Source organism: Nannospalax galili, unplaced genomic scaffold (genome assembly GCF_000622305.1).
Source record: "Nannospalax galili isolate Female #2095 unplaced genomic scaffold, S.galili_v1.0 scaffold318, whole genome shotgun sequence".
Classification (NCBI taxonomy): Eukaryota; Metazoa; Chordata; class Mammalia; order Rodentia; family Spalacidae; genus Nannospalax; species Nannospalax galili.
In genome coordinates this window covers 3,890,139-3,908,990 of record NW_008341889.1, presented here as the reverse complement: position 1 = coordinate 3,908,990, position 18,852 = coordinate 3,890,139, and the positions used below count along the sequence as shown (strand labels likewise).

At 38.4% G+C, this 18,852-nt stretch overlaps 1 protein-coding gene across 4 annotated transcripts in view; it reads left to right on the top strand.

The window, feature by feature from the left end:
* Positions 1-18,852, top strand: part of Corin (corin, serine peptidase) — a 277,674-nt gene that overhangs the window by 106,941 nt on the left and 151,881 nt on the right. The gene's annotated exons all lie outside the window — the stretch shown is intronic.

Sequence of the window (18,852 nt, the reverse complement as noted above, 5' to 3'; positions counted from 1 at the left end):
ATCTATCTATCTATCTATCTATCTATCTATCTATCTATCTATCTATCTATCTATCTATCTATCTATCTATCTATCTATCTATCTATCTATCTATCTATCTATCTATCTATCTATCTATCTATCTATCTATCTATCTATCTATCTATCTATCTATCTATCTATCTATCTATCTATCTATCTATCTATCTATCTATCTATCTATCTATCTATCTATCTATCTATCTATCTATCTATCTATCTATCTATCTATCTATCTATCTATCTATCTATCTATCTATCTATCTATCTATCTATCTATCTATCTATCTATCTATCTTCTATCTATCATCTATCTATCATCTATCTCTGTCTGTCTATTCCGTTTCCTGATGGTATTTTTTTTGAGACAGGGTCTCACTGTAGCCCTAGCTGGCCTGGAACTCACTATGTAGACCATCCCAGGCTGGCCTCTATCTCACAGAGATCCACCTGCCTCTGCCTCCTGAGTGCTGGGAATGAAGGTGTATGCCACCATGTCTGACTCCCAATGGTATTTTTGTTGTTAATTTACAATTTTATATGCAGATGTACTCTGTTATGCTTTTGATTTTTTATTTAATTTAATTTTTACTAGTTATTTGAGAATTTAATGTAGTGTATTTTAATCATATTCACCTCCCTTCCCAACTCCTCCAAAGTGCACTCCTGTCCCTTCCCATCCAACTTCGTTTCCTCTTTTTTTTGAACCTATAGAGTCCAATTTGTGCCTCCCCTATACTCTTATGTGTGTGGCCATCTACTGGAGTGTGGTAGACCTTCCAGGCACCCCACTCTTAAAGAAGACCAACTCTTTCTTTCTCAGCAGCTATTAATTGCTAATAACTCCTTAGGCAGGTGTGGGACGTCACATATCTCCCCTCTCTATGCTGGGATTTTGTGTGGCTTGAGCTTGAGTAGGTCTTGTGCACGCTGTCACAACTGCTGAGTTCATGTGCACAACTGGCCTGTCGTATCTGGAAAATATTGTTTCCTTGTAATCACCCACTGCCTCTGGCTCTTACAATTTTTTTGTGTCTTCTTCTGTAATGGTCCCTGAGCCTTGGGAGGAGAGGGTATGATATAGATGCTCCATTTAGGGCTGAGCATTATTACACAGTCTCTTGTTCTCTGCGCCTTGATCAGTTTTGGGTCTCCATCAGTTGCCACCTACCACTAAAAGAAGCTTCTCTGATGAGAGTTGAGAGATACACTAATCTATGGGTATAACAATAAGTTATTAAGGGTCAGTAGTAGGTTCTCCCCTAGGGCCTACAACGTGTCTAGCCATGGGTACTTGGCCCCAGTAGTGGTACCAAGAGTAAGTTTCATCTTGTGGCATGGATCTTAAATACAATCAGTAAGTTTTTCTCTACTGCCATAACATTTGTGCCACTATTGCACCAATAGGCATGTCTTACCAGACCAGTAGTTAGTGCAGCTTGCAGGGTTTACAGGTGGGTAAGACTGATGATTATTTTCCCTTCCAGTATCATGCATAGCACCTTGTAGCTCTTTGAAAGCTACCCAGTAGGGATGAAGCTTCCAGGTCAGCACAAGCTGTTTTTTTCCATGTTCCATGTCCCAAGCATGTGCTGTTTTACCATCAAGTCCTGGGGGATAGCCAAAACATAACCCATCCCTGGCAATTATTTTATCTTAAATGTTGCTCAGAGGCTCTTTTGCTAGAACTTGGTTGCTAGCCTGTGGCACTATTGGGAGTTGGTGCACCTTTAGGAAGTGTGGCCTGGTAGAAGGAAGTTATCACTGGGGTCATGTCCTTAAAGGGGATATTGGGAAACTAGCCTCCCCTATTTCTCTGTGCTGCCCAGCTATCATGAGGTGAGCAGCCTTTTCTGCCATGTGCTTTTGTTGTGATGCTGTGTCTTGCAAGAGTCTCAAAGTGATGGGTGACCAAAGGTCTCTGAACTGTGAGGCAAAAGAAATCTCTTCTTCTTTTAAATTGTTTTCTCAGATATTTTGTTGTAGGTGTGGAAAGCTAGGTGTTGTAGGTGTGGAAAGCTCACAGACTACCTATTGGGCATATGCATTGTGAAGTCCTCCACTGCATTTCCCCTTTGTTAATACATAGGCTTCTGTTTCCTGTACATAGGCTTCTGTTTCTTGTACAATGCCATGGAAGAAAAACAGAATGTTGTTGGTACCTTGCTTTAATTATGATGTTTGTGGAAGGATCCAGTGGATACTTTTGGTCAGACTCAGGAAACTTTCATTTGCACTTGTTTTTAAATCCTGAATGAGTTTTGTATTTTTCCAAATGTTTTCTCTATGTCTATTAGGATGATGCATGATTTTCTTCCTATTATATTAGTTAACTTAAAAACTAGTTTTTGAGATATAATTCACACATAATGAAATTCATTTGTTTAAAGCATGTAATTCACAGGATTTAGTATATTCAGTGTTGTTCAACTTTCAAAACCATCTAATTCAGAACATGTGCATCACCTTTAAAGAAATTCTATATCCATCGACAGTAAATTAACATCCTTGCTCTCCTTAGCCACTGGCAGCCAGTGATTTACTTTGTGTCTTTGAATTTAATTTTCATAAAATTTCATATAAATGGAATCATACCATGTGCCTTTTGTGGCTGGCATATTGTTTTCAAGGTTAGCATGCTGTAGAATATCAGTATGTTGTTTTTATTGTCAATGCACCATATGTTTTTTAATCCATATATCAACAGGAATACTGGCTTGTTTCTACTTTTTGACCATTATGAATACTGTTGTTATGAATATCATGCATAGGTTTTGGGTGGACATATATTTGAAATTATCATGGGCATGTAAAGACAGCAAAGACAGGTGGCAACTCTACATTTAACATTGTGAAGAAATGCCAGTACCACTCACAGTTATGAGGGTCTCAATTTGTCTATAATGTCACTTATATTTGTCTTTTTTGTTTATAACCATCCTGGTTGATGTAAAGTGGCATCCCACTTGGTTTGTCTTTACACTTAAAAATAATACTTTTATTGATTCTTTGAGAATTTCATACAATTTTGTATGTATTTTGATATTAGACCCCCTCTTCCATCTCTTCTCAGATCCACCCCTACCTCCCCCTTCATGTCCTCTATATAATTTTTTAATGTCTATCTAGTCTAATATGTGTTCCCTAACCATTTTGATTTGCATTTTGCTAATGACTAATTATATTGAGCAATACTTCATGAGATCATTAGTGCGTCACCTTTTTGTTTTATATTGAAAATTATATACTCAAATACTTTCTAAAAACTGATTTGTCTTTTAATAGTGAATCATGAATCATATATTTTTGATATAAGTGACTTATCAGATATAAGAGCTTCAAATACTTTTACTGATTCTTTGAGAATTTCATATCCTGGGGAGTCTTCATTGTTTTGATGAGTCTTTGAAATGCAACATTTTTAACTTTGAGCAAGTTCAGTTTTATCTTTTTTCCTTTAGCTTTTAGTGAGATGTCTAAAACAATGGCTTAATATGAGGTTGCTAAGATTTACTCATGCATTTTCTTTATGAATAAATAGATTTGGCTCTTATGCTTAGGGCATTGGTCTATTTTGAATGAATTTTTGTGTGCACTTTGAGATAGAGGTCCAATTTCAGTCATCTGTAGATGGAAATCAAGTTGTTTTAGCATCAGCTGTTGAAGATACTGTTCTTGGTACATTAAGTGGCCTTCAAGTCCTTGCTAACACTGAATTGTCCCCAGACATATGCATTAATTTTTGAACTTCCAATTCTATTTCATTGACCTACCTGTCTGTCTTTATGTGATGACTCATCCTCCTATAGATATGCATTAAGTTTTTTAAATTTTAAACTTAATTTTTCAGAATTGTTTTTAGCTCATTCGACTCCTTTGCATTTCTATATGAATTTTAGGAATAGCCTGTCAATTTCTAAAGAAAATTTCAGCTGTTATTTTAATAGATTTAATTTGTGTATGTACCATACAAACAATAACCAAAAGAACTGGGATCACCATACAACTGCTAAATAACAGACTTTAAAAAATATTTACAGAGAATAAATATGCTTTTAATGATAAAGGGTCAATTAATGAGGAAGACATATCTTAACAGTAGATCCCAGAAATATAAAAAGGAAATGGACCTGTGATTTCTCTTTCTGGGTATATCCCTGTCTGGTTTTGTATTTCTGATGGCTTCATAGAAAAGAGTTGGGAAGAGTTTCTGTAAGATTGGCATAATTTCTTTCTTCAATGTTTAAAAGTTTTGCAGTGAAACCATTTTGGATTTGATAACAGGGACAGTTTAGAATTCTTCTTTCTGCTTCTTTTTGGCAAGTTGTGTACTTCAAGATATGGGTTTATTGCATTTAAATTTCTGAAAGGCTATGCATTTGGATGTTCATAGTTTTCTCTATTCTTTTTATTATTATTATTATTAGGATATATGGTCATGGTTCCCTTTTCATTTAGACATTGATGGTATTGTCCTCTTGGTAAGGCTTACTAGAGATTTAATGATTATCTGTCTTTTCAAAGAATCTTTATTCATCTTATTGAGTTTTTTCTGGTGTATGTTTGATGCATGCTTTCTTAATTTACACTCATATCTGTTAGTTTTCGCTTTAATTGGCCAAGAGCTCAAAGTTTGGGAGGACTTTTCAAATGCCCGTCTCTCGGTTCTCAGCATTCCTTCTGACCGCTCTTCCCTGCCTCCACTAGAGACAACCTGGGTATAAAAGACATGGGTTTTGCTTGTTGTTGTTTGTTTTTTTTTTTTTTTTTTATGTTGTTGCTGTTTTCTGTTTCTCAAAAAAATTCATACAATTCAGAATCAGCAAGAGATTGATATTTTACTCTCAATTTCAATAACAAGATGCACAAAATAGCTAATATGAATTGGAGTAGATACAATTTAAAAGCAAGGTAAGTAGTTACAATAGACTTCAAATCTGAGCGAGCAGAGAAATGGCATCATAATATCATGATGCGGAGCTTCTTTAATTGATAAAATACTAGAATTGGCTACTGTGAAAGATAATGGAAAAGTGAAAAAGAGCTGGAAGAATAAAATGAGATGAAGAACTAGTGTGCGACTGCAGGAGACAGGAAAACGGAAAAGGGAAGGAGACCGAGAAAGGGGGCTAGTGGGAGACAAGTGCAGTGCACAGCACCAACTCACCTTGATGAGGGTTTTGACAATTGGACTGTCCCTTGATGCCAGGATGTCTGATTCCACCCGTCACTAGTGATGGCATCCTCATGTACATGTGCTTCTATCGAGTTTTCCAGACCAGCATCCCTGTTTTATGCTACTCCCCTTATTTGGACATTCCTTTTTTGAAATTTTTTATTGAGCTTTTGTAATTTCATACAACAGTTCTTAATCAAATTTAGACCCTCTCCCCCATCCATGCCCCCCCATTCCCCCACTGGATCTCATGGATCACATTGACTCCCATCCAGTCGAACATTTGTACCTAGATGTCCTTCAGTGTAAATTCATCCACCGGAGTCTAGTCAGCCCATCTAGAGATCGTATGTAAGGCCTGTTCTCCCTCATTCAGTAGCAGTCAGTCTCCAATAGTTCTCAGTCTAGAGCTGGCCCACCACCCGTTTCTCTCCTCTTCTCTGGTCCCTTGTTTAATTGAGTTGGTATGGGTCCTCAATGCCACCATTGCCACCATTTCACATGTGCCTGAAAGCCTCTGCTTCCCTGTGTTCATGAACCAGCCTTGGACACTTCTGAGACCTACTATCACAAGTTGAGTTTTCTAGAAACAGCCATTAAGCTGAATTTTGACATATGCTTATTAGGATTCAGCCCTTGTGTTGTGGAGAGAAAAGTAATCAGTTTTGTGTAAAAAGAGATGCTTTGGAGTGTGTTCTAAGCCCACCAAAGCCTCATTTGGATGCTAGGGATCTCAGGGGGCGAGACAGCAAAACTGTCCCATGCTGAGACAAAACAGTCAAGCCTGTCGGTCTCTACCTCAGTCAACCATAGATGTGCCCTTCTTCAGCTCTCTGCAGCATTGTGTAGATGAGTCATGTCCTGAAGGTCTTGAAAGCCAAAGGCTGTTAGCTGATGAGTAGAGCCACTAGTCCTTTCTTGAAATACAGGAACACAGAATGGGGCCAGGCCGCCTTAATTTAATGAGAGCCTGAAATGATTTTGTTCTGTTTTTGTAAGGCTCCATCTACCTCTGGTTTGTATCTATTCTTAGGTACATTTTGCCCAGAGTCTCAGTTGAGCATCTAGGGAAGTTATGATATTCCTCAGCTCCTTGAGAAGCCCTGAGTTCAGTTATTTTTCTTCTCAGAACAACACAATTGCTGTAATTTTTTTTGTCTTTTTGAGAGAGGGTCTCCCTGTAGCCCCAGCTGGCCTGGAACTCGCTATGTAGATCAGGCTAGCCTTGAACTCACAAAGATCTGTAAGCCTCTGCCTCCCAAGTGCTGGGATTAAAGGCGTGCAGTACCATGCCCTGCAATTTGCTGTAATTTCTACCTTCATTTTCAGAAGTTTTATGCTTAGCTCATAGCTTCTTCCTCTGTGGTAAGTGCTCTGATATGCCTCCCTCCCTCCTGTGTGTCTGTCTTCCTTGCCCAGACTCAATATCCAACTGCTTCTCCCTTGTGGGACTGTAAAAACCTGCTGGCCTCTGGACCATTTGCAGTCACCAGATTCTCAGTTGTAGCATCATGCCAAGAACTAGTGCCTTCTACTAGGGAAAAACGTACACAGAGTACTCCTTGCTTTGTAGTCAGTTACTTTCTCTCAGGGACCTTGGCTGCCAGTGACAAACTATTCCCTCCATTTTCAGATGCTTTTAAATGGATGTTTCTCATGTTTTTATCTGGATTTTCTAGATGTACTTGATGGAGACGCTGACCTCTCATAAGTTATTACATAATGTCCAGAAATAGAAATTTATTTAATTTCTTTCAAACATGTTGTTTTAGCAAGGTCTGATGCTAATTGTTGATCCCCCCCTAAAGATGTGCCATCTCAATAAACCCCCAGAAAGATGACTGGGTCCACCTAGAAGAGTCTTCCCTGTTTCAGCTACATTTGTTTCTGATTGGATATGAACACTTAGGGTCTTTTTAAATGGTCATTTGGAAAATGTCATCATTGAATTGGGATTTAAGATTCCATACAGAAAACCTGACAATCATATGCCTTTAGCACTGTGAGTCAAAAAGTGGCAGTTTCTGAAAGTCAAAATCACATTATCAGTACGCACTTCTTAATAACTCACACTGAGATGCTACTGGAAACATCAGTTTTCCACTATCAGAAAATGCTGCAACACTCCTAATCTTAGAAAAAATCGATCATCTTGGAAAAATAACAGAACATTTATATTTAGAATCTTGTGCTCGGTAGAATAGAATTTCTTAAGTACGTTGACCAAAGACCTTCTACTTGTCAGTCATTTTAGAATTCTTAGTTGCAATTATTTTTAATGGAAAATAGTTTTTCCTAAAATGTTTCTTCTGAAATTTCATGTTTCTTATGAAATGTTTACTATAATTTTAAATAAAGTTTTAACTAATTTAAAATAATCAACTAATCTAAAATAATTTAACATAATTATTTTGACTGTTATAAAATAATATGGACCAATAGACATATCATAAATATGTTTATAACCCTAAGCTCTAGAGAAAGCCACTGATACCCATGATCTTTGTATATACATTAGGACTGAGAAGTGTTCATATGCAAATAATATATTGTATATCAAGTAGAAAAGCATTTATTGCCAGGCCTGGTGGTGTACTCTTTTAATCCCAGCACTTGGGAGGCAGAGGCAGGTGGATTTCCGTAAGATTGAGGTGAACCTGGTCTATATAGCGAGCTCTAGACTACTTGTGACTACAGGGAGACCTTATCTCAAAAAGACCAAGAAAAGCGTATAATACAATCATATAAGAGTTTGTTCTATAGGACTACTTTATAAAAAAAAATGAGTGCAGGGGCTGGAGAGATGGCTAAGTGGTTAAGAGCACTGGATGTTCTTGCAGAGGACCTGGGTTTGATTCCCAGTACACACATGGCAGCTAACAACCATCCATAACTCCAGTTCTAGGGTATCTGACACCCTCTTCTGACCTCTGTGGACATTGCATGACACAGGTGCACTTACATACATGCAGCCAATACACTCATACACATAAAATAAAAATAAAATATTTTTTAAAAAATAGTGGTCTTTTTCTCATGTTTTTTAATTCATTGAATAAATTGAATGAATATTCTGTTTTGAATATAATCCTAGGAACTCTGCCAAAACACAAATGATAAGCGTGATCATAATATTAACTTGTATTTTCTTATCCAGAGGTGATTTTTCGACAACCTCCCTTTTTCATGGGCATATTCAACAGTATTTGTTGAGTTTTTAGTTCTTAAAACTGTGTGGACAGAGCCAGGCATTGTGGCACACACCTTTAATCCCAGAACTAGGGAGGTAGAGGCAGGTGGATCTTAGTGAGTTTGAGGCTAGTCTGGTCTACATAGTGAGTTCCAGGCCAGCTGGGGCTACAGGGAGACCCTGTCTCAAAAAGACAAAAAACAAAACAAAACAAAAAACCCAAAACAAACAAACAAACAAACAAAACTGTGTGGACAGGAGTTACTACTAACAGCTCATTGGTAGAGACCAGGAATTCTTCTAAATATCCCTCAATATGCCTAGTACAGCCTCCCACAATAAAAAATATTATGAGGTCCAGAATGTCAATTGTTCAATGGTGTTGATTTTGAGAAACTTCAACTTATATCCTTATGCTTTGAAAAGCTTTCTCAAATTCCAACAACCACCATCTTCATCATTATCATATTAATATGCTTCCTATGTTTAAGAGTTGTTAAACATCTATGACAGACACATCTAAAAAGGAACAGAATAACACTAGAGACACTTGTAAACATGTTCTCATACAGAAATTATATAGAAACACAAGACAAATGCCAGGACAATGGTGTGGAGTCAATTCCATAGATGAATAATGAATACTCAAATAGGGAAATGGTCTGTCTTGGCAAAGAAGAAGAAAACAGGTGCTCTCGTGTGGGTCACTGGCACTGTTGGTGTTAGGCTAAGCCTACGACATGGATGATAACTAAAAGATGACTCCTGCTTTGGCCTCTTCCTCACCTGTGAAATAATTGGCTTCAAGAAAATAGTGTATTTCCCCTTTTCCCCTTTATATGGTGTGCCTCATTCTCCTTACCAAAGTGCTTCAGCAGCTGCTAGCGCCTTTTGGTTTGAATAAGTCTCTGTGGAATTATCATCATAATTTTATAAATTAAGAAATTGGGAGAGAGATCGTCCCAAGTTTGCTCTAAATCCAGGTTCCCCCTTCCCTCCAGATCTATCTTCCACCAAAGACTCCACTATCCTGGGATTCAATTTGTAATCCTTGAATACTACCCCTGCTACAGCCCCTTTCTCACAAGAGGTCTCAAATGTCTTTCCAGAATGCATTGAACCAAAGCCTACGACCTGTAACAGCTGCTTTTCCCAATGCATAGTTCTGTGAATTCAATTCATCTTCTCTTAGCTGCCTTTAAATCAGTCATAATTCCTGAGACATTTTGTTCTCATACAGAAGGATACACAGTTGTCTTATCCTTTCTATCGCTAGGTCCTGTAAAGTAAATAATGTGCGGCAGTGATAATGCTGTGGGAACTGTTCTTCAGAGGTTTCAAAATAAACATGTGTGCGTGTTTCCATAGCTGAATTGTGAGCACTCCGGGGGCTAAAGTTCAAGGCCCATCAATCATTCTGAGCTTTCCCACTAATCCTTTACTTTACCTTGGTTGTAATCATATATGAAAAGTAGATTTTAAATGGTATTTCTATGAGTCTAAAGAAATCCCCCTGCCACGAACGAGTTTCAATTATTTTTCTTTGATTTTCCTCCTCCTTTTCCTAGAATCCTATTTGCTTTAACTAGCTCTTGTTGCCGATAGCAACCACTTCAGTGCATTAGACCCACCAATTGTAGATTCTGGATCTTGGTAAAACACATGCTCTAAATTTTTCCTATTGAAGCAGCTTCACTTTGGAGAGATGATGCCATTCTATTTCTTTGAGATTCTTAGAATCAATGCTTTGCTAGTGATTATAGATGCTACTGTGAAACCATCAAAAACTAGCTGTGCAATTTTCAATACAGTGATCAGCTTTATTTTTTTTGAATGTGCACTTATTTCATTCTTTAGAGATTTATTTTTTACTGAAAAATTTTTAAATTGAATTTTTGAGATTTTCATACAATATAATTTGATAATATTTAGATCCCCTCACCTATTGGCAGTTCCCCTTGCTGCCCCCTCCCCAATTTAATGTACTTTATTATATATATATATATGCCTATAGACTCTAATTTGTGCCCCCAAAGATCCTTCAGTGTGGGTCCATCCACTGGAGCCTGGTTAACCTACCAAGGATTCCATCCTTGAAATAGACTGATTCTCCCCTTTGCAGTAGCCATTGGTTGCCAAAAATTCCCTAGGTTGGGTTGGGATTTCTTATCCATTCCACTTCCCCATGTGTATGCTGAGATTTTTGTCTATTTTGAGGTTCCATGGAATTTGTGCATGCTGTCACCATTGCTGTGAATTCATATGAGTAACTGACCAGCTGTCAGGAAAACTCTATTTCCTTGAGGTCATCCTCCCCCTCTGACTCTTATAATCTTTCTCCCCTCTATTCTGCAATGATCCTTGGGAGGCAAAATTTAATACTAGTGTCATATTCAAGGATAAGTGCTCTGCAGCCTCTTGTTCTCTGTACACTGGCCAGTTGTGCGTTTCTATGTTAATCACCATCTGCTTCATGAGAAAACTTCTCTGCTGAGAGTTGGTTGAGACATCCATTAATCTGTGGGTGTAACAATAAGTCATTAGGACTCAGTTGAATACTGCAACTATTTAGTAGAAAACTAGTATTGGGCTCTCCCTTATGTCCTATGACCTTTCTAATCTCAGGTTTCTAAGCCTGCTATCAATGTCAGGTATGCGTTCCATCCTATGAAGCAGACCTTAAGCCCAATTAGAGACTGGTTGGTTGCTTCCACAATATTCACACCACTATTGCATGAGTGGACCAGTGGGCATATCTTGCCAGGCTAGTTGTTGTAGTTCACAGGATTCACAGCTGGGTAAAATTAATGATTATTTTTCCTTTCTGGTAGCATGCATGGCATCTTCCAGCACAATGAAAGAGAGCCAGTAGAGATGAGGTTTTGAGGTTGGCACCAGCTTAATTTCTCCTTGTTTGTTCTATAGCTCATGTATGTAGTGTCTTTAGCAACACGGTCTTACTGTGGAGTTCTGGAGGGTAACCAAGAGTAGGAGCAATGGCCAATAGTGTTTAAAGGTCTATGGGACCCCTGAAATGATCAGCTTTAAATAAAATAAAATTTTCCCAGAACCTCAAATTTTCATATACTTATAATATTTTAAATTATTTATGTTTTGTAGTTACCTAAACATTTTTTCTATATGTATGTGCTACTTTTTGTAAGAGCACCAAATTTAGAAACTGATAACTTATATTTGAACCTTAGTGGTTTTTCTTCATAATTGAAAAAGTTAATTTTTTTTCTTTTTAAGTTTTTTAAAAATAAATAATTTATCAAGAATTTCATACATGCATGTAAGGTATTTTGATCAAATCCATGCCTACTCCCTCCTCTCCAACTCCTCCCATATCTCCCCATCACTAGAGGCCCAAGGACATTGTGAGTTTTAGCCAAGAAACTGGCTGCTTTTCTTCAGGGCCTTTTTTACCCTATCTGCCTAGCCAATTTCTACCTCCTATTCTTATCACACCATCCTCTGAAGAGTTTACCCAAATTGCCAATAGGTAATTGGGATGCAAACCACTCTGGCTTCTTCCATGCTGAAAAGGGATGCAGGGTGAGGCAATTGGAGTACCCCTTCAGTGGGTCTTTCTAAAAGACTCCCAAATTGCATAACTCTTATCTTTAAGGGGGAAAAGAAAGTCCTTGAATCCTGAATAGGAGATGTGAAGGAGAAGTAAAGGCAAGAGTAATTAGCATTACAAGTTCTAGACAGGGAACTAGAAAAAAGTCAGAACAGGGCAGTTTTCAAATGTTCATAAGAGAGTCCACTGGAATTTCTTGACAAGGGCTTCCAAAAGCATCCTTCTATTGGGTTCTTCATTGTTTTTCTTTTGTCTTCCAAGGCTGGACTCTAGAGTGATGGATTCGGGATTTGCTTTCAGGTATTTTGATAGCTGTTGGAGTGGTTAGAATCAGTGTCAGTTCCCTCTCAAAGGCTTCATAACTGAGGGATTGCTAAGGTGTATGTATGACCTGAGGGCATGCACACTGGAAAGGCTTTACCCAGCATGGGTCATGCCTTCTTTTCCTAACCTTCCCCAGATTGTGTACTTTAGCAAATCCAGGAGGCCATGTGTGATTAGGGTCAAATTACATACAGTTGGCTGGGAAGAGAGGCTGGATAATGCGGTGAGGGTCCAATTACTCTGCTTGGCTCTCCTTTAATGAATGAACACAACCGTCAACAAGCCCAATTGTGACGATGTTAGTGAACAGGCTCAGCTGAAGTCATGATGATGGTAGTTATTTCATGCAGAAAGGACTGCTGTATAGCATCATCTTATTAAAAGGACCCGGAATTTAGAAGGATTTGGTGCTAGGATCCACATATGAGGGAGAACATATGTCAATTTTTTTTCTGAGTCTGTGTTACTTCACTTAGTATAACTGTTTCTAGATTCATCCATTTACCTGAAAATTTCATTATTTCATCTTTCTTTAATGCATCTATTGAGATGGCAATGTGGTTTTTGTCTTTGAGTCTATTTATATGATTAATGACGTTCACTGGCTTGCGTATATTAAACCATCCCTGCACCTCTGGAATAAAGCCTACTTGATCACGGTGAATGATATTTTTGATGTGTGTCTGTATGTGGTTTGCAAGTATTTTGTTGAGAATTTTTTCATATTTACCTGGTTTGGGTATTAGAGTAATGGGAGAAGAACTCTGGAAGTGGACCCTTTGTTCCTACCTCTTTGAATAATTTAGTCAGTATTGGTTGTAGGTCTTCTTTAGATGTCTGGTAGAATTCTGCTGTAAAATCATCTGGGCCTGGGGTTTTTTCAGTTGGGAGGCTTTGTATTACTGTTTCAATTTCCTTATATGTTAGGGGTCTGTTTAAACTGTTGATCTCTTCTTGGTTTGATTTTGGTGGGTCCCATGATTTTAGATATCCATCATCCATTTCTTTTAGATTTTCAAATTTGGTAGTGTATAGGTTTTTAAATATCTTCTGGGTGTCTGTTGTGATGTTTACCCTTTCATCTCTGATTTTGTTGATTTGGATTTGCTCTTTCTTTCTTTTGGTTAACTGGGCTAAGGGTCTGTTTATCTTGTTTAGCTTTTCAAAGAACCAGCTCTTAGATTCATTGAGTCTTTGTATTGTTTTCTTTGTTTCTGTTTCATTAAGTTTTGCTCTGATTCTTGTTATTTCCTCTCTTCTGCTGGGTTTAGGTTTCATTTGTTCTTGTCTTTCCAGGATCTTGAGTTGCAGTGTCAGGTCATTTATTTGGGCTCTTTCTAATTTTTTAATGTAGGCATTTAGAGCTATAAGCTTCCCTCTTAGAATGGCTTTTAATGTGTCCCAGAGGTTGTGTTGTGTTGTATTATCCTTTTGGTTGAATTCCAGGAATTCTTTTATTTCTTTCTTAATTTCTCTTTTGACCCACTCATTGTTTAGGAGTGTGTTGTTCAATCTCCAGGAGTTCGTGTAGTACCTAGGGTTTTGTCCAGTGTCAATTTTTAGCTTTATTGCACTGTGGTCCAATAGAATGCATGGGATTATTTCGATTTTTTTGTATTTTTTGAGGTTTTGTGGCCCAGTATGTTGTCAATTTTTGAAAAAGTTCCATGGGGTGCTGAGTAGAAATGCATTCTTTGGTGCTTGGGTGGAATATTCAAAAGATGTCTGTTAGGTCCATTTGCTGTATGGTATCATTTAATTTAGTTGTATGTCTGTTTATTCTTTGTCCAGTTGACCTATCTAATGGAGAGAGTGGGGTATTGAAGTCCCCTACTATTACTGAGTTGGGGTTAATCTGTGTCTTAAAGTCCTGTAGTACTGTTTTTATGAATTTTGGTGCACCAGAGTTTGGTGCATATATGTTAAGGATTATAATATCTTCTTGGTTAACTGTTCCTTTGATCAGAATGAAGTGATCCTCCTTATCTCTTCTGATCCAGAAAGTTTCTTAAGCCCTTGAAACCTTGATTTCCTCAGTTTCGTAGTAATATGACTTGAATGCAGAACTATTTTATAGGCTGTGATAATGTATTTCAGATGATTTTCGAAGCCATGATGAACTTCACATACATAAATGCTTTCAGTTCAATGGACTCTGAGTAAGTACACTCTGTGTGCCAGATAAATTCATTGGAAATTAGAGAAAGAATGATAACATGCCGTTTGCCAAGGATTTCACAGGCCGTTGAAGAGATGGCTGTGTCAGCACAGATTCAGACCTTAAGACAAGGTGTTGACCTCAAATGCGTATTTGAAGGATATATGAGGTAGTACAGGTTAAGGGGGAAATGGGGATGCCATCCAGTGAAAGAGGAATGACCAGTAGAATAGATTATTGAACTAAGGATGTGACTCAGTGGTAGAGCTCTTGCCTACCATGCTTGAGGCCCTGTACTACAAAAAAGAACAGAGAAAAGTAAATTATTAAATCAGTTACCATAGCAAGCAGCTGGCACCTAGCTCAATGGGAAGGTATACAGTCCAGTAGAAGGAGAGTGAGATGGGCACGTCCTTCCTATAGTATTTGAAAGAGATAGCATTTGATACAGCCCCTAAGTCCCACATCCTAGAAGAAGGGAAATGAGAGATGTTGAAAAAGTAAGTGGGAACCATGGGCACGCCCTGCCCGGGAGGCTTCTGTCCCAGCCCTTTCACCATCTAGAGTCCTCTGTTGGTGTTTAGATTTTAGAACACTTTCTGCTTTGATTTGCTTCCCAACACCCTGGCTAGACCCCTTCCTTTTCCTCTACTGATCCCTTTATTTTTGAGGTGCCACAGGATTAGATTTTCAGCCCTTTTTTCTCAACACTTCGACATTTTCCCTGGGAAATCTCATACTTGCTTATAGCCAGCTAAGCATTGATTACAAGACTATTTTATCCCAGTTCCTAAGTTTAAGACCCACATTCTCTGACCTTGCTTCTACCTTTCAAGAAAAGCTGTTTCCCCCACGTCTCCAAGGGTTTCCATCCATGTTGCTGCACCACAGTTCTGTTTTCCTTGACCTCCAGCAGCACCTGCCACATCCAATCGCACTTGTCTCCCTAATAAACTCTTTCCTCAACTCCCGGGGAGGCTTCCCGCCTTCTCTGACAGCGTATTTTCAGCATCTTTTGTTGTTTTCTCTTCATTTCTCTCACCTCTCAACAGTGGAATGCTCTGGGGTTCAGTCCTTGGACACCTTTCTCTCTGGTGACTGAATTTAGGTTCTTGGTTTTAAATACTGATGACATGCAAAAATGGGTCACAACTGAACTTCTGAATTCTGAACCTGTGTAAGTATATGTGCTTTCACATACACACATATTCATGCACAGCACACAACACACACTCACAATCTGCCTTGTGTTTATTTTCACCTGAGTTTCTAAAAGCTTGTCAAATATGTACAAAACCAGCCTGATAGCCCTTGTACCATATCCTATCCAGATTTTCTCATCTTAGTAAAAAATAACTCTTTTTTTCAGTTGTTACTGTCCAAACCTTGGGTTATTCTTGAGTCTTTGCCTTTTCTCCCACACGATATGTGATCTATCAGCAAATCTTAGGGGCTTTTCTGTCAAAATAGATGTATAGTCCAACCAGCATTCACTACCTCCACAGCCATTGCCTGAGTCAAATCATCCTGATTTTGCCTGCTTGTCCTTTTTGCCTCTTTATTGGATCCCTTGCTGCCTTCGTATGCCCCTTAGGGAATTTGTCACATACAGGAAAAGGAGTTTATTACTGTTACTATTACTATTATTATTATTGTTATTGTTATTATTATTTCATGTGTATGCATGTATTACCTGTATGTGTGTTATGCAATATCCATGGAGGTTGAAGAGGGCATCAAATCCCTTGGAACTGGAGTCATGAACAACTGCTAACCACCATGTGGGTGCTGGGATTTGAACCTGGGTCCTCTGCAAGAGCAGCCAGTGCTCTTACAGGCTGAGCCATCTCTTCAGGCTCCCAGGAAAAGGGACTTTTGAAACTTTCATATTCCTCCTTTGCATATTTTCTAAAGTATGCCTCTCTCACTCAGCCTAAAAACCACCAGTCCAAAGAGCCTCAGCTCCCTCCATCAGGACTGCTGCACAGCGCACTGCAAGGGACTGGCAGTCACACAGTGAACAAAGCCTTCTGTGACTGCACAACACAGACCTCACTTACTTGTCTCTTCTTACCCAGTACCTTCCCTTCTGCACTCTAGGCTCTACCTGTCCTGTCCCACTTGCCCATAGTGTTCTTCTCTCACATGTATGTTCTCAGGTCTTCTGTTCCTGCAAGCACCTGTCTATAAGGCTGTAACACTGAATGTCAGGGAGCAGAGTCAAAGACAAGGTTGAGAAGAGAAGAGAAGCCATACAAGCAACAACTGTTGTTTTTGTTATTTGAATCATGGATAAATTCTTTTATTTTTTGATTTATTTATGTTTATATTATGTGTACGAGTGTTATGCCTGCATGTATGTAAGAGCATCCATGTCATGCAATGCCTGTGGAGGTCAGAAGAGGGAGTCAAATCCTCCAGAACTGGAGTTATAGACAGTTGTTAGTCGCCATGTGAGTGCTGGAAATCGAACTCGGGTCCTCTGCAAGAGCAGTCATTTCTCTTAACCACTGAGCCATCTCTCCATCCCCACATGAGGATTTTTTTTTTCATGGATAAATTCTTATGAAGACTTTCTAAGCCAGGTGTGGTGCTACATTCCTGTAATCTCAGCACTCAGGAGGCTGAGGTAAGATGGCCATGCATCTAAGGCCAGCTTGATCTGTGTAGTGATATCCTGTCAAACCAGACCAGAACCAGACCAAACCATCAACAAAAAGATAAACTTCTCATTTTTCCAGGATTAGAGTTTTATTTTTCAGTCTATCAAAACTTATTTTCTTAAACCATTTAAAGTTCTTGTCATTTCCTTTTGATCTGAAAATCTAAGGCCTGCTCACCTTGTGTGCTGTAACTGTTCTGTGAGAAATACAGTCCCATTTTGCCTTTGCTATGCCACATACCCAGCCCGAAGGAGCAGTGCCAAATAAAAAGCTGTCTTGTTGGGCCTGAGTATTACCTGTTCCCTCAGGGCTTGGTAATTCGTGTTTGGCAATCATTTGAGATGAGGTTTCTATTCTCTGCCAAGTATTGCTTTGCTTGATGTAGCACAGTGCTTCCTGAAGAGGAATTACTTCCCTCACTTGTACTCAGTCTCTACACTCTGGACAAATCAGCTGCTTGATAAGAGGCTGAAATCAGAAAATCAAGGCTGTGGGTTGACCTTTGTGTTCCTTACATAGGGTTATTATGCTATCTGGACACCAAGGACATCTCTCTACTCTTGGTTCACTATTATGCCCCAAATCAGAAATCTTGTGGTTAAGATTGCAATAAAATATGAGCACTTTTAGTAATAAAGCAAAATCTAGTTTTTTCCAAAGTAAAATAATCATGGCTGTACAATTTTAAGCCTGTCTTGATGAATGGTCCACTTGGAGCACTCCAACAAGAATTTTGTGATTCATATCCTGAATGACTCAAATCACCATCTATATTCATTCTAAATCCAGCTTCATATCCCCTCTGGTAGTCAACTTAATCCTATCAGATACATCTTTACAGAACCAGGTGGAAGCATTTTCCATTCTTTCCCCTTTCACATAGGAGGATAGGTTGCTGTCTGTGTGTTTTGGGTGGACACAATTCGCTAAGCTCAAACCATTCTTGGAATTGAGCTACAGTTATGTGGTGATTGTCTAGTAAGTCAGACATTATAAAGTTTGAACTCTAAACTCTGGGCTGCCCACTGAAACTTGTGTGGGATTACAAATGACCATGTCAAAATCTGTGAGTCTTCTGAAATTGAGACTTCATTATACCAAATAGCATTTCAATCTTCCTAACTATGACTTTAGTGAGCTTAGCAATTGGAAAGTAATTTGAGGTCTCTGTTTTCATCTGCTTAATCCATATATTTACTTTGTGTTCAAACTTCACGTGCCTTTAAACAAAATGAGTTAAGTTCAGAGGCAGTGTAGGAATGTTTTACAGCTGTCGACTTCCAAATATTTTTGCTTGTGTTTCCCTGAAAGGATTTTGAAAAATGGCATATCTCTCATACGATTTCAAGTTAATATCTAAAAACTTAATCATGAATGTAAATCACGGAAGAGAGCATAATTTAATGGATATTATAACAATTGGCGTTTTTAAAAGGAAGCTGTTACAGTCTCTTCTAGATGTGCCTAATGGAATTGAATTAGTGACTTAGCACTCATCAACTATTCAAAGAGTATAAGCTCCTTTTCTAATTCAGCAAATTTTGGCATTGTTCCTTTTCCTCTGAACTCATTCTCTCTTCTCTAACAGAATTTCATTTTGATTCAATACCTATTTGATGCTTAGCATTAATACATCTCTAAAACAGCACTATGTAAAAAATAGAAATTAGCACTTTAAAAAGTTTTCCCTCTGTTAGAAGATTCTGAGTAGTAATACTTTTTTTTGATTAATATATT